Source organism: Rattus norvegicus, chromosome 16 (genome assembly GCF_021556685.1).
Source record: "Rattus norvegicus strain SHRSP/BbbUtx chromosome 16, alternate assembly SHRSP_T2T, whole genome shotgun sequence".
Taxonomy (NCBI): domain Eukaryota; kingdom Metazoa; phylum Chordata; class Mammalia; order Rodentia; family Muridae; genus Rattus; species Rattus norvegicus.
The window spans coordinates 13,893,262-13,901,385 of NC_141549.1; positions in this window are offsets into that span (position 1 = coordinate 13,893,262).

An 8,124-nucleotide genomic window follows, 5' to 3' on the forward strand; every position below is an offset into this window, starting at 1 on the left:
ATCCTAAGTTTTCTATCTCCAGAGTTGTCTTCCTTTGTGATTTCTGTATTTTTCTATTTCCATTTTTCAATTCTGGATGGTTTTGTTCAATTCCTTCATCTGTTTTGTTGTGTTTTCCTGTAATAATTTAAGGGATTTTTTGTGTTTCCTCTTTAAGGGCCTCTACTTGTTTACCTATGTTGTCCTATATTTCTTTAAGGGAGCTATTTATTTCCTTCTTAATGTCCTTTATCATCATCATGAGATGTGATATTTAAATCCAAATCTTGCTTTGCCTGTGTGTTGGGATAACCAGCATTTGCTTTGCTGGGAGAGCTGGACTCTGGTGATGCCAGAAGGTTCTGTTGCTTAGGTTTCTATGCTTGCCTCTGGCCATCTGGCTATCTCTGGTGTTAGCTAGACTTGCTGTCTCTGACAGTGGCTGACCCTCCTGTAAGCCTGTGTGTCATCAGTCCTGGAGACTCACTTTCTCCCTGTGGGAACTGGGTATAAAGATCTGTATCACAGGGTCAGATCTGGGCATAGATGGGAAATGGTAGGATCCTGTCCCAGACTGCTCCTCAACTGCTATGTCCAGAGGGCTCCTAGTGGGTTCCTCTTGGGCCAATGATGTGAGCAAATGTGGTGGTCTCCCCTGTGCTCTTAGGATTCTCTGCACTCTGAGAGACCTGCTGTCTTCCCAGGAGATCAGGGTACTGAGAGCTCTGGCACAGGGTCACCTCTGGGTGCAGGCAGAAACTGGAAGGATCCTGTCCCAGATGGTTTCTGTGTTTCTGTGTCCAGAGGGCTCTAGTGGGTCCCTCAGAGCAGAATTAGTAATCTTAACCTCTACTCTCAGGTGAATCAGCACTCCTAAAGACTGACTTTCAGCTCTGGGTGCAATCAGAGACTGAAAGGATCCTGTCCCTGACTGCTCCTAGGTTCCTGTGTGCAGAGAGCTCCAGGCGGGTTCCTCTTGGGCCAGGAATGTGAGCAGAAGTGGTGGTCTTCCCTGTGTTCTCAGGATTGTCTGCACTTCTTAGAGTCCAGCTCTCTCCCCCATGGGATCTGGGTACAGAGAACTGTGGGGAGGCAAACACTTATATAGATCAGCTGGTCTTAAAATCACTATGTAGCTGAGGATAATTTTGAATCCTTGTTCATCTTGCATCAACCCTAGCTCTCCCCCCTCCCAAGTAGTAGAACCAAGGGCTTGGGCCACTGTTCCTGGTTTATATAGTATTGCAGGATCAGACTAGAACCTTACGGCATGGTAAATATGAACTCTACACACTGAGTTTCATTCACCTTCTTACTTTTAACAAAGTCTCTCACTACATAGTCCAGGCTAGTCTTGAACTTCTAACTCTGCTTCTGCTCTTCTAGTATTGGAATTATAATTCCATACATGGCAGTTTTAGTTTTAGTTTTTTATTTTTGTTGTATTTTATTTTATTTTATTTTTTATTTTAAAATCTTAATTATTCCCTTTTCTTTTGATATATCTTATATTTTTTAAGAAGTTGGGAATTTGTGGGGTTTTTTTTGTTCTACTTTCTACTTCATTAATTTTCTAATTAACATCTTTTAACAAATATTTTGCCAATTAATCCTTCTTAAATTTCTTAGTTTGCTTTTTTCTACCATGAGTTTTCTATTAGAAAAACTTACCATGTTCAGAGTGAGATTAAAATTAAATTTAAAGCTTAAAATATGAATCTAAAATATAATAAATAAATAAATTTAAATAACATTTGCTTTCATTGCATCACATTGATTTTGATGATATATTTTCCTTATAATTCCAAAATACTGATTTTTATTGTCATTATTATAACTGCATTTATTTTCGGATTTGTAATTCTACATTCCCTTTAGGAATGTGTTGTAGCTTATGTGTGTGTCATTCTTAATGAGTTTTTGTTTGGGAGCTTCTTTCTTGTGTGTTTGTGTGTTTTGTGGTGCTAAGGATTGGATCTAGGGCTTGGTACATAGGCAACTGCTATATATCTGTCTGTACAACACTCCAGTTTTAGATGACTGACTGAGCTTCTTACTGAGTAGCTCTGGCTAGCCTTGAATTTCAGATTCTCCTTCCCCTTCTTCTGCAGTCAAAAGTAGGCACCCATTCCAGGTTGTTCATTAATGTTTTATAGTGAAATTGAATTGATAAGAACTCTGATTTGCTTTTAGGTGCACATATACTGATCATTTCTAACCCATTCTCAATTTTGCTTATTTTTACAATTAAAAGGGATTTTTGTTTGTATTTGTTCTTATATTTCTCCATGTCTTGAATTTTAATTTCTGTGATATTTTCTTACATTGGTTTGTCTTCTATTTTTCTCTCTTTATCTAAAAGTTTGAGCAATAGGGAAAAAATGGTAAAATGGCAAAGGTGGTTTGAAAACATAATTTCCATCCAAGTGTGTACCCTTGTCTTCCTCATCTTATTTTAAAGCCTAAACCTGAAGAGTAGCCTATACATGTGAGGCTTGACAGAGTTGGTGTGTGGGAAGGGACTGGACGAGGTGGAAGGTGAAGGTACTCTACAGGAAAAAAAAATAATTAGACACCAAGAGAAGGGGATAACACAGGGAGTATATCCTACTGTCTGGCTACTGCTGGAGAAGAAAAGACACACATAGCAGTCAACTTCCTGTCTTGAACAAAAATATCCTCTTGCTTCAAGTAGAGACCTACTGGATTCAATGAAAAATTTGAATTTGGAAGGACCAAAGAATCCTTCCTAATTTATGTACAGGTAGGTAAGTTCCAAGAACCCTAGATTCTGACAGTCAGGATCTTGTTCATCAGATAGACTAAATGGTTGGGTGCAGCTAGTAATTCGTTAAAAATGTTTTCAAAGTCTGAGAGTATATATTGAAATATCTAGTCATTATTTTATAAGCTGATTTGCACCTGAACTCTTTTGTTACTTGATGTCTTTCTTTTAAATTTGAATTTTTTTATTTACATTTCAAATTTTATCCCATTTCCTGGTTTCCTGTCCATAAACCCCCTATACCATCTCTCCTCCCCTGCTTCTATTAGGATGCTCCCCACTCACCCCTTCCTGCCTCCCTGTCCTGACATTCCCCTACACTGGGGCATCAAGCCTCAGCACGGCTAAGGACTTCTCCGATTGGTGCCCAACAATGGTATCGCATTACATATGCAGCTGAAACCATGGGTCTGTCCATGTGTACTCTTTGGGTAGTGGTTTAGTCCCTGGGAACTCTGTTTTATTGGTGTTATTGTTCTTATAGGGTTGCAAATCCCTTCAGCTCCTTCTTCAGTCCTTTCTCTAACTCCGCCTTTGGGGACCTCATTCTCAGTTCAAAGCTTGGCTGCATGCATATGCCTCTGTATTTGTCTTGCTCTGGCAGAGCCTCTCAGAAGACAGCTATATCAGTCTCCTGTTAGCATACACTTCTTGGCATCAGCATTATTGTCTAGGTTTGGTGTCTACAGATGGGACAGATCCCCAGTTTTGTAAGGCTTTGAATAATCACTCCTTCCATTTCTGCTCCAAACTTTGTCACCACATCTCCTCCTATATTTTTGTTCCCCCTTCTAAGAAGGACTGAAGCATCTGCACTTTAGTCGTCCTTCTTCTTGAGCCTCATGTGGTCTGTGGATTGAATATTGGGTAATCAGAGCTTTGGAGCTAATCTCCATTTAAAAGTAAGTTTTTTTTTTCTGTTTGGGTTACCTCACTCAGGATGATGTCTTAAAGTCTTGGCACTATGGGTCAAAGTCTAACACTTGGGTGCTGTTTCTGTGCTTGATCCTTGATTTTCAACAATTTCCCGTTAGCTTTGTTATTTTATCTTACAATTGTACTTTACAATCTGAAAATGTGGCTGCAATGTCTTCTGTTTGCTCTTTATATCATATTGAATTTTTACTTGTTTACTGATAAAAAATGACTTCTCTCATGGATTAAATATCTGGTTTATTTTAGTTTGCTCTTTGTCTTTTCCGTCATGTAATGGATCTCTATGATTGTTTTCATGAAGTGATAATTTTATTTAGAATCATTTATTAAAATGTGAATATATGATAAAATCAATGATTTTATGTAAAGATAATATTTGCCTTGGGAGATTTTACTCAGTGTATAAGTATTATTTTGCTTTTCAGGCTTTTAGGCAAAGTGCTCTCTATTTGAGACATTTACAAACTTGAATCTATAGACAATATAAGCCCAATTCTATTCAGTACAGGTTTTGGTATAAACTAAAAAGGAATTTTTTTGTTTTCTTTTTTTTCGGAGCTGGGGACCGAACCCAGAAGATTTTTATAGTTTAAAAAATTATCCCTCCGTTCTTTCAAGCACAGAAAGAAAAGACAAAGATATATCAGGGACAATATGGAATGCACATACCTTTAAATGCCCACCATCATCCTGTATAAATGTTTGCCATTTTCTCTGCTATTTTATTTTAAAAGAGAATTCCAGCAGGTTGTGTATCTGCCCCAACTAATCTATGTTAACTAACTGTGGTATAAGTGATTCAAAGAGATGGTGGGAGGAGTTCCATTCACCACACTCCCTAGCTGGAATGAAATTCATGCCTCTTAATAATAGTTCTCAGTCAGGAATATCATCATACAGTATCCTGCTGAGTTCTTCGGTTTTATCAGACCATCACAGCGACATCCAGTAATTTATCTATTCTCCAGCTTCTTTCCATGTCCTGTCTCACTTCCTCTCTCCCCTCTCAATGTTTAATGGCACTATCTCCAAAAGTAACAACCTGAACCCATGCCTCATTGCCCAGAATATTCTTCAGACTGAAAGTTTTTTACTTTTTCCTTCCTGCTTGGGTTGTATACAATGCATTAATCACATGTGCAAAGTAAAGATCTGCCATTTGAAATGAAAGACTGACAGTTCTATATACTCAGAAAGCCACATATATAATTCAAAATATCTCACACATTAGCCTGTTGTCACAAATTTCATATGTAACACAAATAGTTTAACCCTAACATTTATTATTAAACCTTTGTAGTTCACAATTTCTCACATGCATTGAACATGCTTATCCAATGCCTATTCATTGCTAAAGACTCATTACTTAAGGCACACTTCAATGATTTTCAACTCTAAATTTCTGTACATATATGTGACTGGAAATATTTTTGTAGTTGTTGTTCTTTCTACCTTTTCATTAACCAAGTCAAAATAAGAATAGACTTTCGTTTTTTAGAAAAAGAAATCAATATGCCTCCTAAAACCTCTGCTTGAGGTTTGGAAAAAATGTCCCCATGGTTAAGAACACTTGCTGCTCTTCCAGAAGACCCAAGTTACTCCCCATCATCCTCATGAGGCAGCTCACAAGGAATTATGAGTTCAGCTTCAAGTGAATGACAGATAGTTTTCTATTCTGCACAGGCACTCATAGACATGTACTATATACACATGTGTACACACAGAAATAAGAATTAGATCAGCCAGGTGGTGCTGGTGCTGCCCCCACAGGCTATGACAGCAACAAATGAAATTGCAAAGACTCTACGCCAGTGGTGCTTGACCTTCCTTATACTGCGACCCTTTAATTCAGTTCCTCATGCTGTGGTTATCCCCAGCCATAACATTATTTCATTGCTACTTCATAACTGTAATTGTGCTACTATTATGCATTGTAATGTGAATATTTGATATGCAGAAAATATAGTATGTAGCCCCTAGGGTCAATCTCCTGGCACCCTAGCATCCTGGCTTCCCTCCACCCTAACCCCAACGGAGTCATGACCCACAGATTGAGAATTGCTACTCTAAACATTGTTCTCTTCTTACTTCCATTTTTCTGTGGAAGAGGTTAGCACATACATTTTATCTGGAGATTTACTGGAATTTAATTTGGATCAATCATTATACTATTAAGGAAAAATATAAAAGACTTGATATTTTTCTTGCCCTTAGATTTTTATATGTCCCATTGCTTTGAATAACTATAGTCTCCTGTTCTCAGCTATTTGTTTTCAATGGGCTGTGTATATAATTTAAATTAAGTAAAATAATTAAATAAATTAATTAAAAATTAATTGGTTAAAAAATTAAAATAAAATAATAAAAAATTCTTGTAATGTCTATGGCAACGAGAAATACCTAAGAATTTAAATTGTCCATTGATAAATAAATATGCTTCTCTTAATTCCCTGTCTGAACCAGGACGTGAACTATAGAAGTTTAAAGCATTCAACAGAAGTCAGATAATGTAAAAGTCAACAGAAAAGTGAAAGACTATTTCACATTATTCAATTCAAAAAAAAAATCTGTAAACATCTTGACAAAACTGTCACCTTCCATTGATCAGTTTAGTGTGTCATTTTCCACTAGAGCAAAAACGATAATAAAATGAATGCTATTTCGTGTTCAGGGATGCTGTTACCGTATAGTACATGTGACAGGCCTCTGTGTGCTCAGAATTCATCACATTTATAAATAAAAATCCTCTTGTCCTTTCCTAAAATTGTTCTTTGCTTGACATCATATCCGTGTGATTCTTATTTTTGATTCTTATCTTGTTCTCGCTTGTGTGTTTGCCTCCCACTTCCACACTGGCAAGGGTGATATATTTATATCCTCACTTTGAGTCCAGAGACAGCAGAGAGAATTGGATTAACACACTAGGGGCCCGACAAGACTGTGCCACCTCACTCTCTTCCTGTATGCTGCCTGCCTTCCATTACAGAACAGGAGCCTGTCCTTGGAAAAGTTATTTGTTTATTTCCCACTTTTCAGGACCTTGGTGTCATTACGATACTCTATTACCAAAGTTCCATCAGCTGAAAAAAATAAATAGCCCTGAAGGTGGCAACAACAAACAGCCGTGGTGTCTCAGGAAACCTGCTTCTTGTCAATTAACATAGTGCGTCGTTATTTTATAGGTGAATAGAAACACCTGGAAAGTAACTGTCTCTTCCCACTGACCTTTGCGATAAGGAATAAAAGGTGTCGTGAGTAGAGGCCTTTGTTTGGCTGCAGGTCCTGTTGTCTGATGATATTTTCCCAATGAAAGGTAATTTACACTCTGAGCCTATGTTCTCACCTTTTGTAAATCAGGAAAATAATAATGTGGAGGAGGAGGAGGAGGAGGAGGAGGAGGAGGAGGAGGAGGAGGAGGAGGAGGAGGAGGAGGAGGAGGAGGAAAGCAATGCTAACCTATGAGCAACTGTTGGCTTCAGGCAGAAATGAGGTCATACATGTGAAATTGAGCCTAAAATGTTTTTGCAAATCTATTTTGGTATCAGATCAACCCAAGAAGTCTTTCTAAGTGGTTAGTAGTATTGTCTCCTAGGGAGGAACAAAGAACATAACAAGACTGATGTCAAAATGCCTTTTCTGTGAGGGAAATGGGTAGCATTCAATTAAGTAACTGGGCATTTATTGGTTCTCCCCACCATACCAAAGTCTCACAACCTGTTGATTTTCCAAATGACCTAAGAATGGGACTGATTTGCTAAAGGGAGAAAAGTAGTGAGGTGATTTCAGTGGCACCCCCTGCTTCCTATGCATTTCAAGGCTGTGACAGAGCAGTTTCTCAGGAGGAAGAGAGCAATGCCCTATGCATCAGTTAGAGGGAAATCCTACTTAGATTGCAATTCACCAAGGGAGTTCTTGAGACTTTTAAGAAAGCATTTTAGAATTGATTACAGATAAGTTTGGCAATCGGCAACAAAAGGCCATTAGAGAGACAGCTGTGCTCCTCAAGCACAAACACTCGGTGTGATATGCATCTGTTCTACACCCTACTAAGTTGCCCCACATGGGAACTATTTCTTCTGGATACCATCCAAAGCCTTTACAGATGGTCCTTACTACTTATTTACCTTTGACTGGCCTTCCTGAGTTTCTGCTCACCTGTGGCCTGAGTGGTGTGTGACAAGTGATGGCTTTTTATTGTGTTGGTCTCAGGTTTGCAGATCAGAATTTCTAACATTGCCTTTCCCCAGGAGGAATTAAGTGTTGATCAAGCAGCTGCAAAAACTGTGTGTAAAGAGCAGGGTCTCCTTAGACAGCTGGAAGGAGCAGGGTCCCTTTGTGCTTTTCTTGAGCTAGTGGTTTTCAGAAAAGCCATGTGAGCTGCTCTAAATTGTAGTAGAAAGTGACTTCAGCTTGCTAGTCTCCAG